Source organism: Motacilla alba, chromosome 1A (genome assembly GCF_015832195.1).
Source record: "Motacilla alba alba isolate MOTALB_02 chromosome 1A, Motacilla_alba_V1.0_pri, whole genome shotgun sequence".
Classification (NCBI taxonomy): domain Eukaryota; kingdom Metazoa; phylum Chordata; class Aves; order Passeriformes; family Motacillidae; genus Motacilla; species Motacilla alba.
Window position 1 is genome coordinate 18,383,688 of NC_052031.1, and position 27,403 is coordinate 18,411,090.

Sequence of the window (27,403 nt, forward strand, 5' to 3'; positions counted from 1 at the left end):
TGCTTCTTAACTTGTTTGGCCCATTCAAAAAGGAAAATTGCTCAATTTCAGACACACATAACCTATAGTATGTCTTGCTTCTCCCTTTCCTATTCTTCCGAGAACTGACTTTTTCAACACCTGAATACTTTCAAGCAAGAGCTGTGATGTCTCCTGTGTCCTGTATACTGCCTAGTACATGGACAGTATGGTGGGAAACAAGAAGAATTTATTGTACATCTCAGAGAAAATCAAAGCACAACTTACTTGAGGTCCACAGGTGCACCCTCCTATCTCCCAGCCTGGGGAAACTGGAAATCTTGCTGTGTCCATGTGTTCTGCTGAATGGATGCAGTCCCAGTCTGTTTCCAGGCTGAAGGGCAATATGGAGCACAATAAGCACTCCTTCCAAAGAAAACCTGAGTGCACAGGTGGGGCATTACACAACAAGGTCCTTCCTGATCTGAAGACCAGAAACAAGGAAGGACTATCCTTCCATCTAAACTCAAACTTTTATTTTGGCCTAGTGAAGTATTGGCCTAGTGACGCAGAAGAGCTGTGGCACCATTCAAGATGTCCTTTCAGGAGTTTTGGGTAGCTGAAATTTGGAGGACAGGTATTTTTGTTCTTTGGGCTCACACAGAATTGGTAAAACCTGTAACACTGGAGAATCACTTACAGAATGGGAAGAAAAGAAGAATAAATGAAGTAATCCAAAAACCCTAAGCAAATTCAAATGATAGATCAAGAGCAGACAGAAAGGGTAAGAGACATAGGAACTTAGAGGAGACAGGTTGAAATGAGGGAATGATAACAGTGAGAGTGAGAAGACATCAAAGTGGAAAACTGACACACAGAAGAGCATGTGGTAATGGAGGAAGAAGGAAAGGGGAAGGAGTATCTTACAGAGAAGGAGAAAGGAAAGACAGGATGAAGTAGGAATGTGACAAAGAGAGATAATAAGGGAGCTGGTACATCAGGGGAGAAGAGGGAAATGGAGGAGGAAGACCAAAGAGAAAGAAAGAAAGAAAGAAAGAAAGAAAGAAAGAAAGAAAGAAAGAAAGAAAGAAAGAAAGAAAGAAAGAAAGAAAGAAAGAAATGGTAGAGCCAGAACAGAGGAATGAAAGACTCTTAAAGTAAGAGAATTTATGGAGAAATGGAAGCAGTCACAGAAAAAGAACAGTGTAAAATGAGAAAATGAGCAATGGAAGCATGAAGAGAGGAAGAAGAATAAAGGGCCTCTACATGAAGTGATAGACTTTGAGATGTTAGAAGTAAGGTAGATGAACCCCATTGTAAGATGTGAAAAAAACATTTCTTTATAACTTCAAGGTTATAGCTGAAATGCAAATATTTTGTAGAAAATACAGATCGTTGTGATTTTTTGTAAATGTTGGGTTGTGCTATATATCACTTTGTAAAAAATGCCAAAGTAGAACAAATTACATCAAGATGTTGTGCAGAAATTAAAAAAAGAAAAAAGAAACCTAACCGGCAGGAAAAAGCTGTCTCTTGTATGCTATGACTTACAAATCTGTGGGAGCTGTTGTGGCTAGGGTCCAGCCCTCACTTTATACATTAGTGGGTGTAAAGAGTGATGTCACAGAAGGATTAGGTCTAATCCTGGGCAAGAAAGCCTTGTGATGACTCAACAAGGAGCAGAAAAGACAGAGCTAAATCAGCTTAAAGTCAAGCTTTATGGGTTTGGATGGAATCAGCATTTTCATGCGTGGTCATGCTTGGCACGTAACGACACACTCAGTTCATGATGATGCTCTGTCTGCAGCCTTCCTATTCCTGCCTCCTGTTTCATCACACTGCTGGCCCAGTGTCTGGCTGCCACTAACTCAAAATAGGAGACTCCAGGATCCATATGAGGAGAATTTTAATTACCAGCAGAGCTATTGGCACCACATAAGTTTCACAGTGACCATTGATCAGTGCAAATAACCAATAAATCAGAGCAGACCTTTGGCTGCCATGTAGAAAAACAGAGGGATGCTTGATAAACCAGCTTGAATTCTCCAGTTTTGAATCTTCTGTGTGGCAAAGCACAGGCTTGTTTGAAATGACCAAATTTACTCACCTGCTAAGTGGTTGCTGTGGATGACCCAGTTCCTCTGACCCCAGAGCTCTGCTGAATGAATGGCAGATGTGAGGACAGGTATTTCTGGATAGGACTGCAGTTTGTGTAGAAACTGTTGATGAGCCCTGGCACATCTTTGCACCAGGCCCAGTCAGACTATCACATGCATGGGAATCAGACAGGCAGTAAGGAGCTCACGTCATCATTTCCTGAATCAGAAGCAAAAGGTGAGTGATTTGAGTGCTGTCTGAAGTGGTCACTGCACAGAGGGCCTATTCTCATGACTAGTGCTACAGATATCTTTCTTGTACTGAAATGAAAGCAAACCATTTGCAGGCATTTATAGAGCATTTCATTTAACTTTTACTAGAAAAGCACCAGAATCTGTTTGGGGAGGTAACAAATGGAAAACTTCTTTGCAGCACATCATGGTTCTGGTAGATATTTCCTATTTATTTTTGAAAGTAATACAGAAGCGAGTGATAATTGTTGCTGAGAGTATTTTGTTTCTATTTCAGAGAGGTTCAATTTAATAGTTTTCTTTAGGCTTTAAGCAGATTAGAGAAATAGGGACTCCAGTGATACAGCCCAGTGTAATGTTTCTTTACTCACACTTGTTTTTAGTCTCAAAAAATATTATCTCTTCAAAAAGTTCCATTTAGGCAAAACAGATTTTTAAAAGACTTGCAGGTTTATTTCAGAAGTTTGCTAGACAGTACGGAGGCTGCTCTAAAAGCTCTATTGCAACTGAAAAACTGAGTTTAAAACTTTAAATGGGAGATCCAAATCTGCCCCAGAAGCAAGCCCCCTAATGTGGATGTGACAATTGGAATAAATTGTTCTATTGTTTTCAGTACTAGTTACTCAATTATTCAATACTACAGCAAGGCTTGGAGGTGTAAGAAAAGAGTATGGAAAGACATTCTAGCACATGGAATAAAAATGAGAAAAAATAACAATTTTTCTCACTAGGAAGTATGCAATTAGATGATATTTCGCAGTCAAAATATTGTGTAAACTGTAAAAAACATAACTACAGAAATCAATGACAATGGTTATCTGACAGTTGTCACCCTTTGCATGACAACTTTGACATGCTTCATTTGAGTCACTTCCCAAAGGACAGTTGTCAGTCCAGCTGTCAAAACCACATCCCATCTGCAATAATTCTGTAGAGAGAGGCTACAGGTCCCAGCCTGAGGACATGAGGGAATCCCAGCACCCTGGGCACGTGGAGAGGAAGTTGCACTGTCCCCATGGGCTACCCTAACAAAGGACAATAGATAGAGCCAGCCCATCTGCTGGTGATCCTGTCTGCACTGGGAAAATGTTCTGGCAGGGGAGCATCCTTTCTCCCTTCAGTTGGAGAGGCTTTTCTTGTCTTGTGAGCTTCTTGCTTTTGTGAGGAGCCAACACCAATGTTGATCAGGAGCTGGTAATTTGCTATGACAACATCTCATACCCCTCCCATAAAGCTTTCTGAGGTCATTTAACCATTGTCTTGTGTCCAAGTATGGAGGAAAAAAGAAGAAAACCACTTCAAACTCCTGTATTTCTGAGAATGATCTGGAAGAGATTTTGGAGCACTAAAAGGAAAAAAAAAGTCAAAACGAGGTCATATCTGCAAAAGGACTCAAGGCTGAGAAAGTTCTGGATAAACTTGGGTGTAGCTGAGTGTAATTATTATCCTGAAATCCCCTGCTCAGCTGCAGCTAATCCAATGTAGATACCTAAACTCACCAGGGGCCCCCCTGTTTGATGTTTAACATTACTATTGTGAGAATTCAGTTCTCTGCAGCCCATCTCAAATTGCCCTAGTATGAGAAGTTCAGCAGCTGGTTCAACACTTGATCAGGTTTCAGAAATAGGAGTTTTCCCCTAAGTCTCTCTTTAAGTTTGAATATATTCTCAGAACATTCATAGCAAACACACAGAACAGTGTGCTGCTTGAAAAACGCTGTTACGGATATTTTTTTAAAGGAAACAGGGTTTTTAAATTCCTTCATAATATGAGACAATAGCTTTTTCTAATACTTGGGAAAATTGTGAATTTTTGTCTCTAGGCCTTTCTTGGCTAGACTGAGAAAGTTCAATATCAAGTCTTTCATTTCTTGATTGAGCATCAGACCTCTTCAGATACAGGTTGTTCTGTATGTTTTGTTGCATCTTCTTGAGTTGAAGTTGGAATAGTCACAGGAAAAAGAAGAATAACAAGACGAAAAGGAGAGCACAAAGCAGGAGGAGAAATGAGTTCGAATTCCCACTGGTTGAGGAGGGAAATGAAACTTGATGTGTATACTCCACGAATAACTACTTTTGTCTTGGTTTTGCATGGCAAGTTTTTGGTAGCTGGGTGGCTATGGGGCTGGCTCCTGTGAGAAGCTGCTAGAAGTTTTCTTCATGTGTGATGGAACCAATGCAGCTGGCTCCAAGTGAGTGCCCAGCATCTCCAAAGAGTTTCTCTGAGGACAACAGAAGGAAGAGGAGAGGGTGAGAAGGCTGTACTGTCCCTTGGCAGTCAACAGGGGGTAATACACAAACTATCCACACAATTGTAAATGAATGGCATCACTCAGGAGGTGGGAACGAGGCTGGGAGGGCTAAGGGTGTGGAACACAGCACCTGCCAGGAGAGGAAATGGGAATTGGGAACAGAAGGGGAACTAAAGGTCTGAGGAAATGTTTGATAAAGGGTTTGGAGAAGAAAGATGACAGATGGGAAAGAAAAGTTGGGTTTCAAAATAGATTGGGAAAGCCTTATTTCTCTGTTTTAGAGGTTTGAGGATTGCAAGGACTGCCTCTGGAGGAACAGGGTTAGTGAAAGTTATGGGAAAATAATTGCCAGAGATGAAGTAAATCTAAGCAAGGAGAGATGGGGAGGAACATGTGTGGCTTTTGTATGGGAGAAAGGTGATTTGAAACAGCAGAGGCCTTGCAAAGGGACAATGTGGAAGGGGAGCCTCAACACAGAAGGCATTTGAAAGAGCTTTTAGGCAGGAAGGACTGGGAATTTTAAGGCTTGGGACAGAAAGAACTGAGGACCAGTATGGTGTGAGGGAGAAGTTAAGGTTATCAGTTTGGGGGAATATTATTTTCTGGGCTCTGATGTCAGAGAAGAGGCACACAGAAAGAACTGCCTCCTTGTCCAAAGAACAGCCCTTCCGTTTTCCTCTGCTTGTATACATTAAAACAGACCTATTTTGGACCGAATGATCCAGAGATTACATTTAAAGTCAGAATGACATGAATTCTGACTGATCTGTGGAATAATTGTGCCTTCTGAAAATTCTCAACATGACAGCCAGTTTGAGAGATTGAAACGTAGTTTCTAAATTTGTTTCACACAAGAAGTGTTCCCAATAAATCCCAGTTTTAAACCAGATGCTCTTCCACACAATGATATGCTTCAATTTGATCTTCGTTATTTCCTTAAATGTCTCTTCTCTGTAGGAAACTGATCCCAAATCCTTCAGTCAGATCCTTCAGTAGATGGTCAGATAATCCTACTCTCCATATGCTATGAGCACCAGTTCATGTAAGAACACTTTTGTTCTGTTTTTCTTTCTGGATAAGGCAGCACTGATCTCTCATAAAATCCTGTCTGTAATACATGGTTGTTTACAAACCACTTGATAACAGAAGTCACAGCACATATTTGTGTTGGCTGATAATCCTTTGTCAATGATGGATGAAGATCAGGTGTCATTTCTGATTCTTTTGGATGTGTCAGCTGCCTCCAGTACTGATGACCATGAACCGACCTGCACTCTGGCAGTCTGGAAGCAAGGACAAATGGGATGACTTGTGGAGCTCAGAATTATGTGCTGCTTTGAGCCCTGAAGCATATTGGCAGTGGGTTGAGGCAGGAATCATTATTAACATCTCTTCTGTGTTAAAAGAAATTCAGATGATTCTTCATTTCACAGCATTTTTATTAATATGTTTACCTACTAACATTTTGATAATGCAGCTTTGGCACTTATATAAGTCTCTGCTTGCTTGCCACATAAATTTTTTAAAAATCCTGTAAGCTCCTACAAAATATTTTCTACAAATATTTCCCCCACAGTCTTTTGCCTTTAGCTCATACTTCCCTCAACAGCCTCAAAAATAGATGAAAAAAAGTTTCCATACAGCAGGCTCTGAAATGCCACCCACCTCCCCCTCCACAAGCAATCAGACCAGTCTCTGTTGGACCTGGGGGTATAGTATAGGTTTTACTGCCTCCAAAGATGGAGGTAATTCTGCTAGATGTTCTTCTTGTTCTTTTTGGCTCCACTACCAGTATCTCCAGCTCTCAGTGAGATGTTGCAGCACACTAATTTCTTCCATTCAGTCAGAATTTGGGTTATACTCAACTCCAGGGGTCTCCTCCATGCCGTGTATCCAATTTAAATGATGGGGGAGCAGAGAAGGATTCCCTGTGCTTTTCTGCCTCCACTTCTCTATTCTCTGTGTGGCTGCTAAAGTTGCCTCTAAGTTGCAGACCAAAAATCAACAGTCTGAAGTCCACCTGGAAATAGCTGAAAACTGCTCAAATATGGGTTCAAGCATTGCCTGTGTGTACAGCTCCTCTTGGGAAATCTGCATGAGCCATTGGACAGAGGTACCAGGTGATCCCAGCATCAAGGGACACCTAGAGAATTTTGAATTCAAAGAAGGAAAAAGCATGTACAACATTGATAATCCAGAAGGGAACCAGCTTCTTGATGCAATTCCTGTGGCAAGGCATATTATGCCATGTTAGGTCAGCCATGGGAGGAGCCCATGTTTAAACTACTTGTCAGGTGCAAATATGAGATAAATAGACACAAACTTCTCTCCCTTGCAGTTACTGGCCTCCCAGATGCAATTAGTCAGAGAGGTAGGTAATTAGGTGGAGAGATAACTCAATGATTAATAGCAAAATCAGATCTGTGTACCCCAGGCATTCTGGGTAAACACTGTGAGGACAGGAAATTTTGCATTTTACAAAGGGGTGCAGTAGAGGGATTTTCCTTTTCTTTTAAAGATTCAGTCACATGTCACCATAACTCTATGGTTAGACATGGCCTGTGAAATCCTACTACAGTAAGAGACAGTTAAATCCATGCCCTCTACCAAGAGAAATAAGGCACTATCTCATGGCTTCCATACATTATGTTAATTTCTCTAGTTTTCTCCTGAAGAGGGAAAAATAACGTGGTAGATTACACAATCCTGACATTTGTCCACTTGCTGCTGCTTTTTTTGGCCCCTCTTTAGCTAGAAAGATGTGAGCATAGGGAAGAAAATGGATTTCCCTGAGGACCCTGAACTAGTGCCCTGCCACAGGCAACAGCTTCAGCCACTTGGAAAAAGTGCAATGTTGTGTCTTCCAAAAGCTGTTCCCAGGGCTTCATAATATTTGATGATTAGACCAGGGTTGTTTACTGTAGGGTGGCAGTTATGCTCAGTCCAGACTTGTTGCTTTATTATGCACTGGCTCAATCTGTTTGTACAACACTTTGCATGTAGAGATAAAGCCAGCAAAACATTGGCCATGGTGTAGTTCTATTTAGTAAAACATGAAAGTCTGTTTTGCTCTTTCCAGAATATTGAGCACAGATGAATTTCAACTGCCTTGAAGTTTTATAAGAAATAAAATTACTATGTGTTCATTGATCACTGTTAGATTTGTCTATTATCTGAACTCAAATCTGCCCAGTTATCTTACAATACTCCACCTCAGCCTTTGTTCATTACCATCCCCAGCTGTCTTCTCCCCCAGCTGTTAGTCACCACCTCTGTGTTTTTTCTGAAAGATATCTACCCAAGGTGCCAGAGGCAGGTGCAGGAGATAGACACAGCTACACAGGATTGTTTTAACATCAGTGCTGTGTTTTTCAGCTGTAAAGTATTTCCAAAGTTTGTTTTCCTTAGTGAAATGAAAACATCAAAAAGAGTTAATCTGTTGGCCTAACTTTTTTGTTTAACTTTTACTTAAAATTTTAGCTTTAAGTCTTCAGCTGACTAGGTTCCTTCAGTTTAGTTTTGTTTTTCATTATTCTATAATCCTCTGTGGCTTGAGACAGCAGGGCTTGAGTTTCATTTATGTAGACAAGTTATACAAGGAACATTACCACAGCAACTAAAATCCTGATTTATAAGACAAAACATAGCTCTCTCCTCTATTCAAACAGGATTTACAGGTATTTTGCTAATCATACATCCACAGTTCCTTTGATTTTCAAATGAAGTGCTGCCTATATTATTAATTGTACTGTCACCTTGATTGATGCAAATTCAACTGGCTGTTTTATGTCATTTGAAGGGTTGGCTTTTCAATTTCAGATTTTCTCATCTTCCTATGCCCTGAGCCAAAACAGTGCCCTAGAAATGATTACATTACATTTAATATTTCCTGAAAACCACTCAGTGTGGCAGGGGCAGTATGACTGTCCCTTTGATTTTCTTCCCTGAGTAACAGCCAGGTAGTACTCGTTCCCCAAGAAAGGATTTTGTCAATCAGAATATAATGATTTCATTATGGGATGTATTTTAATTGCCTTTTCCTGTTTTTTTTTATGTCTGAAGTTTGATATTCTATGTTACTATCCAACCATGCAAGAAAAAAGCCCCCTCCAAAACACAAGGCAAGCCTGGTATGAAAGTCTGGATCCTTGCTCAGATTCAGATTTTCTGTCATGCAGGTCATTCCACACGGTCTCTGTCTTAGGTCTTGAGCTGCAAAACAGGGAGTAACACCCCCCTCCTTGGCAGACCTTTGTCAGGCCATGAAATGTTCAAGTACCCTTCCCTAGTGTACCTGTGGCAAGGGTAGGAGTGATAGCAGTCCCTGTGCTGGGAGCTTGTGTAGGTTTCCCTATCACAGCAGAAAAATTAGCCCACACTGTCTTGATTAGGCTGTGTGCAAATCCAGGAGGTGTTGGATAGTTTGGGTGGTGTTTCTTGTTGAAGCAGCTGCCATATCCTCCAGGGACCAGCTGGTGAGCAGACTGCTGTAGCAGCAGCGGTAATATCTCCTGAAGATTGAAACCCCCTAGGGACATTAAAAAATGCTCTTGTCTCAAAAGTACCAAATAAGTTTTCAAAAAAAGATTGCATTTTTGCCTCACTTATGTGCAACCTCCCCTCCCTCCCATATCTGACCCTCAAAGACAAAGTCACAAAGACCCTGCCTTATTCACTGAAATGTGAAATTCTAAGACCTTACTGGGTGGAACCTTTACAAAATTTCCTTCTAGTCTGAGGCACTTCCCATTTAAAAAGTGGGAAGAAAGTTTACAAAAGAAAACAACTCTGTAAAGTTTGGGGAAAAGATACCTCAGTTGCAAATATATGCAGTTGAAGTACAAGCAGAACACAGCTCATGGCAAACACATGATATAATTCCAGTTAGTTTGTGAGGCTGCATCAGCTGAGAGCATGCAGGATGGCTAAGAGCAGGTAAAATGGGCTTGTGGCCTGTCCTTCAGCTCATAGAAAATTGCATTTTCTACATCTACGGGAGAACAAGAGACTGTGCCACCCATAATCTCCCTTACCACTATTAGAGCACCTGTTGCAGCTTGACTAATGGTTTAAATGTAAGCACGAACTTCATCAAGTCCAGGCTTATCTCAGGCAGGATGATGAGCATAAGCTCAGCAGCAGAAAAGGGAGAGCCAGGCACCCACAGAGCTGTGGTGCACATAGGTCAGGGTGCTGTGTCACCCCAGCCTTGGTCACATTGCCCACCTGCCTCTGAAAGCCTGATTCCTGCAACACGAGTCCTGGGCACGCTGCCACATGGAGAGAGGGCTTTTCTGCTCTTTGGGGAAAGTGTTTATCTGTAGTCTGATTGCTGATGGCCACTGTAGTCAAAGTTTCTTTCTGGTATCAGAATAGTAACACAGGTTGATAAAACTTGGGTGAACATTTTCTGTGAATCGGCTGCATTGCCTTTGGAAATAGAGGCTGGACCTGTCTTAAAAACTTGTGGAAATGGAGAACGCCTTGTTAAGAGTAAAGCTTTTTAAAAGGGACTCAGACTGGCTTTTCTTTTTTTTTCTTTTTTTCTTTTTTTCTGTCTGAGCATTTACAATCCCTTCTTTGTCTTCCAATGCATCAAAAATAGCTGAAACAAAATAAAAATAGCAATACAGAACCTAATAAATTCAATTGAAGGTATGCTTGGTTTCATCAGCTATGCAGCTATGGAAAATAACTGTAAAAAAAAAAAAGACTGAGGTGACTATCAAGGTTAAGAGTATCATAATATAATGCAAATAGGTTTTGTTTGCTTGTTCATTGGTTGTTAACTAACACATCTTTAATCTTCTGTGTGCTGATAATTTAGACAGTGATCACGTGAATTCACTAAAAACACTGAACTCAGTTAGAGAACCTTCTGATGTCCAACAAAGTGGTATTTCCAAGAACAGATGAGCGTCTCTGCTAATTTACTGTCAGTTTACCTGGAAGAGGCCAGCCTCTGATTAAACACACACTGAGGACTAATCAATAAAGAGCATTATCTTTGATCTATTTGGTGCTGTTTCTCACTACAAAAAGTAATGCTCTTAATTAAACATGGTTCTCTTGCTTTTTCAGTGTAAAATATTCTGCTTCAAATGGTTGCCTATTTAAACCCTTATGAAAAAGTAACAAGAAGTGGCTTTTGTTTACTTGTTTCAAACAGTGCAATAGCAGCTGGCTCATGTTGGTGTTAACTGGTCTAAGGTTCTGTTTAAAGGTTTTTACATGTGACCCAGAAGTCATGTTTTGATCTTTGTCAATAGCAAATGGGAGGATTTCCTAAAGATACAATTTACATCTATTTTGTAATGTTAAATAGGTCAAGTGTAGTGCCCCAATGTCACAAGATACAATTGCTGAATTCTCTAGGGATGAATCCTGGCTTAGCTGATGGAGGAGCTGGGACCAGCACTGAGCATCTGTGTGCTTTCAGTCTGCTTTGACCTTGCCTCACAGATGTGTATTTTATTTTCCTGCAGTGCAATCTAACATGTCTGCTCACTAGCACTGAACACCTGCTGCTCTTAACTGTCTAAATATTTTTTTTAAAATCACAAGGGACTACCCCCACTGCACCATCACTCCAAGTGCTGCCTCCCTGACAAGTATCTCACTTGCCTCTTCATAGTTCTTTGCAAATACCAGTTGAAATGAATGAGTCCTTCACTGGCTTTAAGCTATCTGCTGTAAAGGATGCTAAGGTGTCCCATTGTTTCCCAGACAATGTCTGCCACAGCAAGCTAAAATGACACTGAATTTAAGTATGGAAGTGGAAATTCACTCTTCCTTTCCAGGTATAGTTTTATTTTGTGTTGACAGACTTTATAGACTTGCTAATCCCTTCCTTCTGGTGTTCCTACCGTTTGGGATTGGCCAAACTGTTCTCCAATAAAAATAAAAACTCTAAGGCTGCTGTCAATGCCTTTCTATACTTCTCTCTGCTCTCCCCTCCTGCCCAGCACATGCTGTAGATGTGAAGAGTTTCTACAGATGGCTTATGGGAGTTATGGCTACACCAACCTTTCTTATACCCTCCAGATCTCTTCTGTAGCTCACCTAGATCACAGCCCTGGCTGGAGCATACCAGAACTCCTTGTTGGCTTGTGTGTCCACTAAGGAGAAGTCAACCATGTGTAGGGGCAGGAGGGAGAAAGGGACAGACAGAAGCCTGATTCCTGCTTGAACTCCTGCCAATATATTTTTCCTGGTGACTCTCACCTGATACTGGAGGAGTTCTCAGGAAACACAGAGAAGGTATTTTCCCCTCTGGTCTCTCCCAGAGGATAGGTAACCATGCTTTAGCAAGAAGGACATGGAGCGCTTTTGGTCTCTCAAGTGTACTTGCTGGCACTACAAGGCCACTCCTGAGGTGTCATCCTTAGTGAGTCGTGGAAGGTACACAAGCTGAATTGATGGGGCAGGGAGTGCTGCAGGGAGGGCAGGGAGGCAGAAGCAAGAGCTGCAGGGTGATCAATCAGCTGGGACAGAAGCTGACTTTTCAGCAGCTAATTAAAATGCTCATTTGACTTTTAAAACTCAGCTCAGGATATGATCTACATACTGCTATGAGGTTTTGATTGGTACCTCACTTTGCAAGCTGGGACTGAGTCTTGTGGTGCCCAGGTGGTTCTTCCAGTCTTTCTTAGAGTAGGCCAACATTCTAGAATTGCTCATCAATTCACAAAATATTGAACACTTGACATACATCTTTTAGTTCATGTGTTCTTTGTGCCTCTTTAAGAGCTGTTATATTTTCATCCCAGTCATCATCAGTTATTTTCTTATGAAGGAAAATTAAATAAATTAAAGGCGAGGGACAGAAGAGTGGGATAATGGCAGCAGTTAGCAGAGCGATTAATAAACACTAAATTATTTATGGCAAAACTACAAAATGGTAAGTGAGGTAGCAACAAGATTTTTGGTACACATAAACACGGTGACTGTGCTTTACAGTGTAACAAGGCATTACTGTGTTGTTACAGAACTTGGGCAACTGTTTGATCCCCAGACCAAAACACTCCTGGGCATCCAGAGGAGCAGCTTCTGGGCACAGATCCATGGGAACTTCATGTTCTGATTTGAATGTCATAACTGATTTTAGGTTTTTCTGGGGTCATCTGGTACTCGTGAGTAAGCCTTACAAAACTTAGTCACTGGAAATCTGTCAAAACAGAGTTGGGATCTCAGGCTTTCACCAGCAGGGACAAATCTTACACCAATCCCTTTCCAATTAGTAAATGAAAAATCTTCTTTGGTACCCTTTAAATTTTCCTCTTGTGTTTCTATTGGCAGGATTTAGTTCATTTCATAATCATCAATGCTGGCAAATCAGGTCTCCAAAACCACTAGGGACATTAAGATGCACTTATGTTAAAAAAAGAGAAAAAAAGGTGGGAAATTCTATTCTCCTGAATTAATCTGAGTAATAAGAAACCAAATGAGTATCCCACCATTAAAAAAAATTCAATATTTTTCACTGGATCTCTGGTGGTCAGGAAATAAAGATAAAACTGACATATTTATTTGTACAAAGCTGATAATAATCTTTCATATGCTTACAGAGTTAGATGTGATAAAAGGGGCCCAGTTGTTATGTATTTGTATTGAAAAAAGAGTTTGACATTGAAATCAGCAAGAAAATCTGCGAGACACAGAGAAGAGTTCAGTGAGGTGGCAAGTGTGTCCTTCAACTGGAACATTTCTAAGGAATGACAGCAAATATCTTGGGCCCTAGGTATCTGTAGTGCTGAAAAGATCAAATTGAGCATCAAATGTACTATAACACTATCTCTTTCCTGTGAATGTAATTGATTTTATTATTGAAGTATTGAAATTGAAATATTTTGCAATAATGAAAACTCCTGATAGCATTCTTATTTTGTAAATAATACATATTCACAGAAGGAATACTTTTCATTTTTGATTTGTGTCAGTCACAACTCTAAGAGTTATACTTATCTCCAAATTGATTCAGCACGTGCCCGAAGATTGAAGACATTTTAATTCTGACAAGTTTAAAGCATGTCTGTATTTAAATAATTTTCCTCACAAAGAGTTGCTGGGAAATGAACCTCCACCAAAAGCAGAACAATAATCTGCTTGCCCTTTATGATGTGAACCATACATTTAGCTCCTTGTATTTGAAAGAATGCCATCACAGTAAACACTGATTTACTTATTTATAAGTCGTTCTTGAAGTATATTATTGGATACAGAAGCAAAAAAGAAAGAAGGATATGAAAGGAAAGCTGTTAATACCTTTTATTCACTGTTTTCCTGTTTCACCATCTTGATGTAATACCTCTTTTCCTTTGGTTGTCGACCTTGTAAATATCTGATACAAATACTTATTCTTTATGGTAGATTCTGTTGATATCTTACAGACTGTCACATGCTTTTATAAGCCAGCACTTTAGACAAAATACAAAAATCTCTGAGCTTTTAAAAGTATTATTTGATAAGACTAGGCAGACCTTTCATTGCCACATTGAGATGTTTTCTTCCAGTCAGACAATACTCCTTGTTTTTAATATGTTCTACGATTTGCCTATTGAACAGTCATTCAACAATAAAAGGAAAGAGACCAAAAGGTCACCTCAAATTTGCCTTCATCTATGACTCAAGTGCTGAGGGAATCAGAATACAAGTGTGTGTGAGACCACTCTCCGGCTGAATGAGCTCTTATCCTGGGTACCAATTATTTCTCTTGGGTAGAAAATAAACCCTCGAAAAATTATATTGAAATAATGTTTTCTGTTAGGATCTGCAACAAAGTCAATGCACTCTCACTCAGAGATATATCAAAGCTGTCAAGGGGTCTAAGGTGTCGGTATTGATTCCTGCTTGAAGCTCTGGTTCTACTGAGATCAACAGCAAAAACCCCATTGGTCTCAATGAGGCCAAGATTTCATTGCTTATCTTCCCTTATTAATAACAGGAGCAAATTTCAGACAGTCTCATTAAAATAACCTGATATTATATTACACAGAAGGGTTCTTTTACCATTCAAAATAAATAATGGGAATAGAAGAGCAACAGAAAAGGCAGAAGTAATATGAATGTGAACAGGGATAGGAGCTGAGATTGCAAATATTAAGAGGTTATTAGTTCTTTTCTCCCTTAGAGATATTAATGATCCCTGGCTTTAGTCCTCAAAGAACCCATTTTCTATCCTTGCATTCTTTTCCAGAATTAAGTTCAAATTTCCATGGGAAATATAAAAGGGATCAAGACTTATCTATATAACAAGTTATAAGGCCTTCATTCACTAACAACAGTTTCCTCTTTTGCTCTCAGATATTCACACAACATCTGAATGCCTTGAAAATGTTAATGAATTTATGCTATGACCTCCTGGAGAATTAGAGGAGAAATATTATCTCTATTTTACAGCTGGAGAATGGAGACAGAGAGACTTTGTGATGTGCCTGACATCTCTCACTGGATTTTTCAAACTCTGTATTTAAACCACAACACTTTCTTAGCTTCTGATTATCTTTGCTTTGGGGATTCTAGCTTATTTAAATTCTGTTCTCTTGAACACTTTTCTCTAGGCCAAATCCATGCAAAACTGATTCTTAGCCTCAACAAATATCTGGAAAACCCCTTGTCCAGAAGAAAGCCAGAGTTTTTTCTGGCTGCTGTAACTTGTGAGGCAACAACAAGAGAGCCAAAACCAGACTCTGAAGGATCTCAAAACTTCGATGAAAACATAATAATAAATGCATACAGACTCAGACTTAATGGATTTCCTCATCTCAATTTTGCCTGTGATAGAGTTACTAGTAGTTCTTCAAACTGGAGTTATATTGTTTGCACCATTGAAGTTATTGGTATTTTGCCACTCTTTTTTTTTTTTTTTTTTTTGAAGATCTCTCCCTAATTAACTATGAGGGAGTTTTGGACTACTTTTATGTATAGCTTTCATTTATGAGGGCTGGATTGCATTGTCATGATGCCTTTTACTTTGTGATTAATCTACACACCTCATTAATCTGTCTCGATTTAAAAACTTAAGGATGCAGGTGGATGTTTTGTCTGCATTCTGTTTTGTACGGAGGACGGGAACAGCCAGGTTTGCTGTGCAGCTGCAAGGAGTAAGCTCCATTACGTGGTACCCCATGCTGCTGTGGTAGGACCACTTCCAGCTCCCAGCTCTGGTACTAAGGGTTATCTAAGTGTGCTATACATATGTATACTTACACATAACTATCATTTAGAAATGTTTTATTTCTTTTCTAATTAACTGTATCAAGCTACGTTATTTTGTTGTTTTTGTTTGTTTGGTTTTTTAACTAGATATTTAATCTTTCCCTAGGATCCACTTTGCACAAACCTAGAATTCAGTTATGACTTTGTGTAGGTGTTTATACAAAGGTAGTTTATTCTATATGACAGAACACTTATGAGTTTTAAGACCTCTATAACACAGAAAGCTGCATCCCAAAAGAACCAGTACACCTTCTCCCTGAACACATTGAAAGCCAGGATGTTCATGAAGTGTTCCCCAGGCCTGACAAGGTGACAGATGAAGTAAAATGCAGCAAGAGGAATGAAGTTATTGAAAAGTTTCTTCATTCAGGAAGGATCAATACACACTGTGCTGGACTCCTTTCCACCACTCTTGGCTTGGAGAGCTATAGAGTGGAAACTGGATTCTGCCTTAGGGAAGAAGACAGAGGAAAAAGCCATGGAGCAGAAGCCTTCTTCCCATAAAATTGCTGCTGTAAAAAAATCTGGCTTTGATTTTCTTTTTACTTATACCCATTTCACATTACGGAAGTACTACTGACTTATTGAATCTGCTACCAACTTCCTTAGGAATAAGGAAAGTTAGAGCTGGGTTGATTATATTTTAGCATGAAACAGTGTGTCAGTGATAAGACTGAAGGACAGAGTGAACTTATTTTGTGGTTTTCCTGGTTTATTCAATATAAAGAATCTTGGACATCTTGAGATTGGAAAATTCTGGACACCACCAGTGTTGACAGGTGCAATACAATGTCTGCTTTTCAGCAACCTCAACTGTCTTCACAATGGGCCCTGCTTTGAGAAGGTGTTTGGATCAAAAGGTTTCCAGGTGTTCCTTCTAAACTGAATTGTTTGTTGATTTTGTGCTCCTGCTCACTGTAAAGCTGTAACTATGCAGAGCCATGTCCATGACATTCCACATGCCCATGTTTCCCCGTGCTTCCAATTCCAGAGCTAAGTGCAGCATCAGTTTCCAGGTCAGGCTCTGCACCAGGCTTGCTCTCCACCTGAGAGACATGGTACACCCTGAACAACATGGTACCGACACTGTCACCTTCTTTTGCTTCCAGCAGCATCTCCCACTTTAACACCAAATCCTTGAAGTCTAATACAAAGCACAACCATGGAATCAGAGAATCCTGAAGGGACCCACAAGGATCAAAAGTCCAACTCCTGTTAATAAATTAATGAACCAAGCTCACCTGTAGTAAATAAAGTCTGGGGGTCATTGGTTCACTGCACCTTGTTTTCTTATGGACTCCTTGCTCTGGAAAGGGACATGAAGTCTGCCCATCCTTCATGAAGCCAAGTAAAGTTCCAGACAGATTATTAGTTCAGACAGGTTATGATTTGAAAACCATAACAATAGTACCAGACCCAAGACAGCTGAAGCAGCAGCACAGCTGTTTTCATGGTGCTGAATCAGCCAATGTCCACGGTACAGTTAATCTGCCCAAGGAGGTGCCTGGACATTACAAAGAAGTGGCGGTTTCTTGTGCATGCTGTTCACTGACATTTGCAAGATTTCCAACTCCACTCGCAGTCACTGAATGAAAATGAAGCAATTTGGTTTAATAAAGCAGATGTCAAAATATTAAACATTCAGGACAATTATAGTAGGAAACTGTCATCATCAATTTTATTTATTTTTCTTATTTTGGAATTGTTTGAATGGTATATTTCCCATTGTGGTGAAAGATGATAAACAGAGGAACTGAGCTGAAGCTAAATCACTCATAAATCCATCTTTCAGTAAGGTGACATGTCATTAATTTAGGCACTGGAACAAGTAAGATCATTAAATATTATGTCTTCATCCAATTCCTCCACAAAATAAGTTTCTTAATGTTGTTTTTGTAAAAGGAAATTAGTACCAGTCAATTAAACATGGACATGGACATTCTAATTATGTATTTTGCCAATATCATAAAACCAGCATGTTTGGTGCCTTAGCTAGTATGTATCCAAAGTGTGTCAGAAATATTTGGATTCACTTTTATAAGAATAACTCATTTTCCAACATAAGAATAACCCATGGCCTATTTCTGTCATATATGGCTCAGGAGGCTTATTGTCCTAAAAGAGATGGAGAAGCCTGCGTAATACGGGGTGAAAAGTGGGCAGGTAAGCCAGAGGAAGCAAATGACACCATTCCACCCAGGGCTGGACCTGGCTGCAACCACTTTAGATTCTCCTGCAAGGCAGTGAGATCATCATGGCAATATTGCTTGGGAATTGACACTGATCTGAAATGATTTTGATCTGATGCTAATGAAGATATGCAGAGCAATTCAAGCTATCATTGCTTTAATCACATGAAGAATCCTGTCAGGTTCTTGAACTTGGCGGAGGGTAGAATTAGGGAGCAAATAATTGAAAATGTAAGAGGAAAGAGATAATGCTACAGAATTCTTGACATAAAATGTAGTGTCCTTTTTCAGAAATGATGTTAGTGTCATATTTATATGATCAATGTTTAAGATGTTGGTAAGTTCTAATAATGTTATTACTAAACCTGAAGAGAAGACCTGTTTTTCTTTGACCTGTAGATAGCTCAGATATTTCTAATGAGTATTGTGCTTTGTTACATTATTATTACTTGAGAAGTGTGTGAACATATCAATTTATTCATTTATCTACTTGGTCAGCTTATTAACTGCTCTGCATAATTTCTCCCTTACTGTTTGAGAAATCATGGGAGCTGTCCTAAATCAAATAAATTTTTTAACTGAGCAATTTTTCACATGCTTTTGTGAGGATTTATTGGATCTATCTAGGTGAAAATGAACTTTTTCTGTAAGCATTGAAATAAGCCCCATGTTAGAGTTTTGGCATACTCACATTGCCTAGGAAAATACCCAGAAGCCTCTCATAGGATGGCAGGCCAAAGACCATTCCCTTCATGGGTGAGGCCATGCAGTTTAGGGTGGTAAGGGTTCCTGGCTGTACACCATGGCCTGGGATGCCTTATTTTCTCTCAGCTGGTAACCAGAAGCTCCCAGTGCTTGTCTGGGCAGTGCACTGACTCACAGCCACACCTCTGAGGCAGAAGGTCAGGTTGGAAGCCGCAAGGGTAAAACAGTAAGGTTCAACCACACTTGAAGGTGAATCAGGCAGGAGATATTTGCAATAAAAAAAGAGCAAATGGACTTGATTATAATCAATCTTAGATGTTTCTGAATCATTTGTCCACTCTCCTGCAACAGCTCAATACTGGATTGGAATACTTATGATAGCCATGGGATGGGGTTGCATGAACAAAGAATCCTTGTTCCAGGCACAATGGCACAACCTCTTTCTATGGACAACTCCCAGAAAATAGAAAGAGAGCTAGGAAAAGTCCTTAGCTCCTGAAAATGTTTTTAACTCTTGATCTGATCTTCTGATCCTGATCTCTGATATAAAATCACTGAGTGGTTTCAATTGGAAGGGACCTTAAAAATCATCTAGTTCCAACTCCCCTTACATGAGCAAAAACACTTTCCACTAGACTAGACTGGGTGCTCAGAGCCCTATCCAGCCTGGCCCTGAACACCTCCAGGGATGGGGAGTCCACACCCTCTCAGGACAAACCAGTCCAGTGTCTCACCACTCTTATAGTAAAGAATTTCTTCCTAATATCGAATCTAAACCTACCTTCCTTCATTTTAAGGCCATTTCTCCTTATCCTATCACTACATGACCCTCCTAGACCTCACAAGTCCCTCCCCAATTTCCTAGTAAGCCCCCTTTAGGTATGGAAGGAGGTACTTCTATGACAAATTAACCCTTGGAGAGGGTCTACCTGCACTTTATTAAAACCTTTGAAGCTGTCTGCCAAAGCATTCTCCTAGAGAAACTAACTGATCATGACTTGGGGAGGTGCACGGTTCCCTTGGTGAAATAGTGTGGCCAGCAGGACCAGGGCAATCATTGTCCCTTTGTACTCGGCACTGGCAAGGCCACGCCTCAAACCCTGTGCTCAATTCTGTCCCCTCCCCACAAGAAAGACATTGGGTTGCTGGAGAGTGTCCAGAAAAGGGCAACAGAGCTGGTGAAGGGTCTGGAGCACAAATCTTATGAGGAGCAGTGAGGGAGCTGAGGTGTTCAGCCTGGAGGGAAGGAGGCTTAGGGATTACCTTATTGCAGCACCTACCTCATCTCTACAACTACCTGAAAGGAGGCTGTAGCCAGGCAGAGGTTGAATTTTGCTCACATGTAATATGGGACAGGATGAGAGAAAATTACCTGAAGTTGCACCAGTGGAGGTTTAGATCAGATATTAGCAAGAATTTCTCCACTGAAATAGCGATCACATGTTGGAACAGGGAAGTGTTGGAATCACATCCTTGGGATATTCAAAAGACATGTAGAGGTTGCACTTATGGACAGTGGTTAGTGGTGGGCTTAGTGCTGGGTTAATGGCTGGGACTCATTGTTATTAGAGGTCCTTTCTGACCTAAACAAATCTCTGATTATTCTGCTCTGGGTGGAATTTCCAGTGCAGCAGCTCTCTGGCAGCTCCTTTTAGTTCCCAGGGGAAGAAGGCATCAACGGCTTCCCTGCCCAAGCCCAGAACTAAAAGCAATGTTGCATTTTCTCCCCATTCTGCCCAAAGCAGAGTTTTAAATTAAGGGCCCCTTTTTGTTACCACATGCAAGTCTAAAAAGAGTCCATAATAAATAATGTAAGTTTTTCATGTTAGTAGAGAGTCTGCACACAGTAAAAGAGAGAGAAGAAAAGAAGAAAGAAAAAAAAGCAAATAGGACCTGGATTCCACTCACTGAAAAACTTAACAAGAAAAATTGTCCTCACTTCACTCATATGAGAAAACAAAGTGCTCTGACACACACAATCACCCTCTTACAGCCTTTCTTTCTATTTTCCTGATGCTGTTAGAGACTTCTGTTTGAAGTCAGTCATCCTTGCTGTAAATTTCTTTAAATTGTAATTGGGCAGTCTTCCAGATTCTGAGGGACCCCTTTGCCAGAGGAACTCCTGGGGACATGGGCCTCACATAGCCCCTATTTTTTGAAATCGAGGGCTGATAAATTAATAGAGAACTGACTACCAATATGACACTTTGTTTGTAGCAGAAATCTTGTTTTACCAGCAACTATTTTAAGGAACCACATTATGAAATATGTATAGTTGTACCTTCATATTCCTGTATTTAATTTTCTGTCAAAAAAGACTCCACATTTAAGAGGGTCATGGTCTGTGTTTGTGTGTGGGACACTGGGAATTTGAACCTTAGCCTCTACCCACCTTCTTAAGGATCACAAACATAATTTGAACCAAGTTCCCCAAATCAGCTTAATTTTTCACTCTCTCTGTCTATGTGTCTCTCAGTCACATGCAAAAGCCCCAAGCATACCTGGCTGAAAGGATGGGTCAAGGCCTGTTTTATTGACAGGCAGAGCTGGCCTCAGTCACTCCTGTTCTGCTGGCAGCCAGCACTGCCTGCAGCACACCAGCCAGCCAGGCAGCCTTGGGACATCCTTTGGCTTGTGAGCAGGAGTGGAGAGGAGAAGTGGCAGGGCTGAGATTAAGGGATGGCACCTCCCTGTCTTGGACAGCAGTGGAGCTGCCTGGTAGTACTGCCAGGGTATGCTCTGGATAGCAGAAGAGTTTGTATCTGAAGTGTGTTTCTTTTTGTAGCCCACTCCCTAAGCTCAGCCCCCCTCCTCCCCATGTCAGGGACTTGATGTGAGTGTCAGGGGAAGCAGTGTTAGCTCAAAGTGGTCATAGCCAAATTCAGCTACCTGCTTCAGGGGGCTGACCAGGGTGGAACAGTGAGGTCTGCACCCATGGGGAGGGCTAGCCTTCACCCACTGTGCCTCAGGCCCTCAAATGGTTGGAAAACTGCTGGCTTTAATCTTTTCCTCTCCTCTTGGTGGGGTACCACGGTCACTGGGTAATGTCTAATCTCTGTGATATCATAACCTTCTCTCTTGGGCTACGTTTTGGCCTCTGGGCTGACAAATCATGTCTGGTTTTGAAGTCTTTTATTACAGCAAAGTTGCATCAGCTCGCCTCTGCTGGCTTCTTGCACTATGCTAGGGAAAAGTTCAGCAAGAGCTGGCACTATCTTTTCGGCCTAGGTTTGAACCTTATTTTAAATACAAATATCTCTCCTTTTCAGCATAGTCAGGAAAGATAGGGTCATCTTTATACCTGATATCTCAAGCAAAGCAGTGGGTAAATATCAAAGATGTTAAGGCAAGGCAAACATACCCCTTTTATGTTTGTGGGCAGCACTAATGACACAGGGTGAAATTTATCCTCTTATCAAAGGTCAACACAAACCTAGGCACTACTTCAAAGGTGCATTGATCCTATGACTGGCTCCTGGCACTGAGCTGGATTTCACCAAACTCTAAAATGTATGAGAACTGATAGATTTTATATATCTGTGTAAAAAATAATAGAGTGTGTTCAGATACAGACACACTTAGCAATCCACAGGGGCTATCTTGATTTTGTTAGGACAACGTATATTTCTTTTGTCTTGTTTCACATATTTGCAGTATATTTGCAAGCCAGCTGTCCCGTTCTCCCACTTAATCAGTTAAAACATCCATATTCTTTGCAAATACACAATATTTACTCCACCTTTTTGTTTGCCAAGAAGAAGCTGACAGTCCAGTGACTATTTAGTACTGCAGGTAATGTTTGATTTGAAGTGGAAAGCAAGAGTTAAAGACATTCTTTCAGGTCTCAGTGAATAGTCATAAGAGCTATCCAGTGTTTCCTACCATGTTCAGCCATTGCTCCAAGATATCAAAAAGATCTTGTAGATGGGGAAAATGGGAAAGTCAAGAGAGAGGGCAGTAAAGTCAATGTAAGAACAAGTAAAAAACAGGTGCCTTTTTGTTAGTGGTCATACACATAAATGTGTTGCTGCAGAGGAGGCATGGAATTTTTTTGTATGTTGCAATTATGGTGATGTTGGGTGTGAACATATTAATTGTAAATACTTTAAGAGAAGATACGGCATCTGCACTTGTAGGGTTTTTTTTCTTTCTTTTGTGTTTTCTTTCTGTGGTTTTATTTGAGCAGGGTGTGCCAATATTTGCACTCTGAGGAACAGCGTCAGGATGCCTGGTATTCACATCTATGTGCAAAAATAATGAGAACACTTCAGCTAATTCACAGTAGCTTCATGTGCATTAGTCACTGGTCCCTGTGTGCTCTAATTATAGACTGACTTAACATTGCAAATACAGGACATAAAGACTTTACAAAAGTTGTTTTGGTATCTCTTTTTTACTTGCTGGGCTAATGGACAAGATGTTTTATATACAGATCCAAGCGTGAAGTCGTCTTTTCTTGGAATGTGACTGTGGCACAGTATGTGACAACAGTATGTATCAGATGAGATGGATTAGGAAGTACTTTGCTCAGGATAGGTGAACCCACCTGGTAGTGTGCTCTTCCTTTAGTTCTGAGAAAATCAGACTTTTTTTATTTTGATTCACAGGAGTAAGACATAAAGAGTCTTTTCATAGCTGAGCTGTATTTTTTAACCTGAGTTGCTCTAAATATATAACCAAGGGCAGCTAAATCCCTTGTGCTGTGGCTCACTGTACAAGTTATAATTTATTAAACTGTTATATTCATGAGATTATGTCAGAATTCCCTTGTTCTGTCATGTACATGATTGCTTTGGGGGCTCCAGGAGGTCAAACTCTGACAGTGTCAAGCATAATTATTTTCTGAATATATTCACACCCCCTGCAAAAGCCAATGTTTGTTTGGTTTTGCCTTATTTAAGAGTGTACTCATTAGTTTACAGCCTTTGATGAAGCTTTCTAATCTTCAACTGAATGACAAAAATCTGTAAGAAACAGATTCTCTGAGGATGGTATTATGACATAAAACACATGGAATAAAAATTTTGTATTTCCATAAAAAATTCAAGACATAATGTTTATTTTTGCACATTGATGCAGCTATCTGTTTGTGTTGGGGGCCATGGTGGCAAACACACAGAAATGCACATTTTTCTAATGCACATAACTAGTTTTTCTGAATTAGTGATTTTATACATATAGAATAAACTATAATCCCCCACTTTATAATGAATTTGAAGCTTATAAAATGTGACAGCTACTGATGTTCTCCACCAGTACACTGGAATGGTTTGTCCCAATATAATGACTACTACTTGGATGGCAGGTTAACATCGTGAAAATATTAATAGCATATATTAATAGCAAAAATTAATAGCATCACTGAAGCATTAGTACTACAATGAGTGGGACAGGTGGAAACACGGTGTCTATAAGTGGAAGACCAGGGCTCACAGCCAAACATAGCTGAGATGTGGTAAAATAATATGTTGTCACCCATCCATTGAATCAACATAATTGACCTTGTGTTTGTTTCAGCTTTGGGGAAAATCATTTAATGTCAAGCTCTTTGACTGATATCTTGTTCACCAATTGTAGAAATACTATTTCACTCTGAAATTCTAATAGTTCTTTCTCTGTCGTCACAGAAAGCTCGTGCTCATAACTATGCAGAATCACAGAATTGTTAGGATTGGAAAGACCCTCTGCAGGTCACCCAGTCAACCCCCTGCCGAGGCAGGGTCACCTGGAGCAGGTCACACAGGCACACATCCAGGTGGGTTTGGAATGTCTCCAGTGAGGAAGACTTCATGGTCAGCCTTTTCCAGTGCTCTGCCACCCTCAATGTAAAGAAGTTCTTTGTGTTGAGACAAAACTTCTTGTGTTTTAGATTATGAGCATTGCTCCTTGTCCTGTGATGGGGCAGCACTGAAAAGGGTCTGGCACCAAAATGTTATTTGTGGAAAACCATAGCAAGCCCCCTTATTTACTTTGCCCAAACAGTTGCATAGGTTCCCCTCAGTGTTCCCGTCATTGTTAATTCTTTTACAAAAATGTTCTTTTAAAAATAAACTATAATAATCAAAATAAAAATTCTGACAGCTAATGATCAGACAAAAAATAAGTTCATATACATGTTGATAAAATAAAATTAAACAAATATGAAAAATGCATCACAATTTTCAGTAGAATAAAAATTTAACACTATATGAAACACTGAAATGGTACTGGTATATAAAGAAAAGTCAGTTATAAAAGTTATATAAACCACATACTCATTTCTGGCTTCCATCTAGCCACTGATATTCCCTTAGAAATCCAAAGGGAAACAGTGAGTGACCCTTTCCCTATCAGTAAAGAGCAGTGATACCTGGGAAACACAAGTAAATGCCTGTGGAAGATCAGCAGAATGGAGGAATGTGGGGCCTGGGCCCCTGAGCATGGGGAGAGTGAGAAGAGAAGGATAAGGTCCTTCTGGAGGTGGAAATGAGTAGCGTGGGCTGAGCAGGTAGGATGGAGAGCAGCACCCTGACTGGTGGGACATGATTTCTGGGAGGCCTGGTGGGAGCAGGGAGGGGATGGTTTTTGTGAACCATGCAAATCCTTCTCTAGTGAAACCCCATGTAAATATATGAGGTGTGTTTGGCACGTGGTCAGAAATCTGATAAAATAGCTAGATATTTGGAAACTAGAAATCCATTTGGCTTAATAAAAAAGTTTGGAATATATTTGCCTCCAGAACTGGGGTAAAAAGTATGATGAACAGACCTCCCTCCCTCCTCCACCTTCCAACATCATACACAATTTTTTTCATTTACTTCAACAGAAGGAGATTTTTTTAAATTAAAAAATTAAAAAAAAAAAAAAGTGTTTGCAGAGAGTTTTGGCTTGGTAGCTGTCTGCCTGCCCAGAAAGTACTGCTCACTTTCCTCTTCCTTTCCATAAGTGAAAATATTAGTCTTCAGCTGGGGTTACCAGCAGCTAAATGTGAAATGTTTTGCCCTTCTGCTCCTCTCAGCTGATGCCCATTCAGGGAGTTCTGTTAGCTTTGCAGCTTTCCCCAAAATGAAATGCAGGGGGCTATGGCATGGGTAGCTGTAGCTCTCATCAGTAACAGAAGAGAAAAATGAAGACAACCACTAGAAAATCTCAATTTCATGGAACAGATGTTTTCTGTTTTAATGAAAATAACCTTAATGAAAAATTGCTGGCTAGCTCACCACTCTAGTCTTCTCTAAATATGTCAGATATGCCATTTTAGTTATTTACCTCTAGTAGAATCACTGAATCATTTTGACTGGAAAACACTTAAGACCATCGAATCCAACCATAAAGCTAACACTGCCACAATTGGTTGGAAGCTAAGTCTCTGCAAAGTGTAGCTTTTACATTAAATTATGTGTTTTAATGTTAGAATGCCCCTTGACTCACTAGTATTATGATGCTGCAAGAGCAGCAAATTACCCTAACACATTAGTAAAGTTTTGTTACATTTGCCAGTCTATCTTTGGTTACATCAGGAAGGGAAATGATACTTGATTTCCTCTTCTGAGTAATTACTTTTTGCATTGCATCTCATGCTTCACTCATTAAACTCTGAGCTTACTGAGATGACAGATCAAGAGGCTTCTATGTTTGTTTGGAATTGAAATATTCTAGATATTCGGATGGTGTATAGACATCTACTCACCCATGTATGTATGGGTGCTTGTGTGGCTGGCTGTACTTCCATATAATAGAACAGTAAATCTTTCCATAGAGATTCCAGTTGATTAACTTCTTGTCAAATATTTGACTTGCTTCCATTTTTCAAAACATTATATCTATAATTGCTGGAGTTAGGGCTTTAGAATAATTTATTTATAAACCTTGCTTTCATATAATCACAATAATAGGTATTATTATAGCACTAATCAGAGATGTACCATATATTTTTATGAAAAAAAAGCAATAGAAAATAGAAAAAAGAAAATAGAAATGTAAAAAGGAGTTTATGGGTTAGGCTTCTGTATGAGATGGCCAGTTGATCATCAACATTGGCATTTAATATCAATATTGGAGATGACCATTACAGTATGTGAAATAACTCCTCACTCGTTTGACTTCGTATCATGCATAAATCTTCTCCAAAAGACATTTCTAAGGTAAGCATAGAAATTTTCCCCTGAAAATATTAAAGAACGTGTCTCATATTTGCTTTCTGTGTCCTCTCTCTTTTCTCCCTCTGTCTCTCTAATTTTTTACTGAGTTTACCAATTCAATTTTAATAGGGAACATTTTCAGTCAAAAGTCTAGTCAATTCTATCCACTGGAGGATATTTTTAGAAAAAATGTTCTTAAGGAAAAAAGTCAGTACTTACATTACTGAGGAGAGAAAATAGGCTGAAATGGAGGTGGGAAAAGCAGAAAACAATTATCAAGTAAGAAACGCCATTGCATGAAAGGATGGTAGAGGTTCACTCCCCTTTGGGAGAAAGGAGAGTCAGAAGAGAAAAACATGAACATGAACAGGCCCATAGGAACCCAAAAGTAATTTGTGGTTAAAAAGAGGCTATGGCTCACAGCTGAAGTATCCAAAGGCTAAAATTAGTACTAGAGCAGAGGCATGACTGTGAGCATAGTGCCAGAGATGCACTGCAGCAAAAAGAGCAACTGAGACTCAGAAGTGCTGGAGAAGTGTTTTGCTTGAATTCTGTTTTGTCCTGGAGTGAGAGATCTTTCCTTGCTTTGAGCAAGAGAAAAATAATAAAGAATCA

The 27,403-nt window shown here is 40.0% G+C and overlaps 1 long non-coding RNA gene across 2 annotated transcripts in view; it reads right to left on the reverse strand.

The window, feature by feature from the left end:
• The window catches only part of LOC119708482, a 38,521-nt gene extending 11,366 nt beyond the window's left edge, over positions 1–27,155 (reverse strand). For both annotated transcript variants that reach the window (XR_005259081.1, XR_005259082.1), the window contains exon 1: positions 27,008–27,155. This is a non-coding gene — a long non-coding RNA (uncharacterized LOC119708482). The remainder of the gene's footprint in view (positions 1–27,007) is intronic.
• Positions 27,156–27,403: the final 248 nt, after the last annotated feature.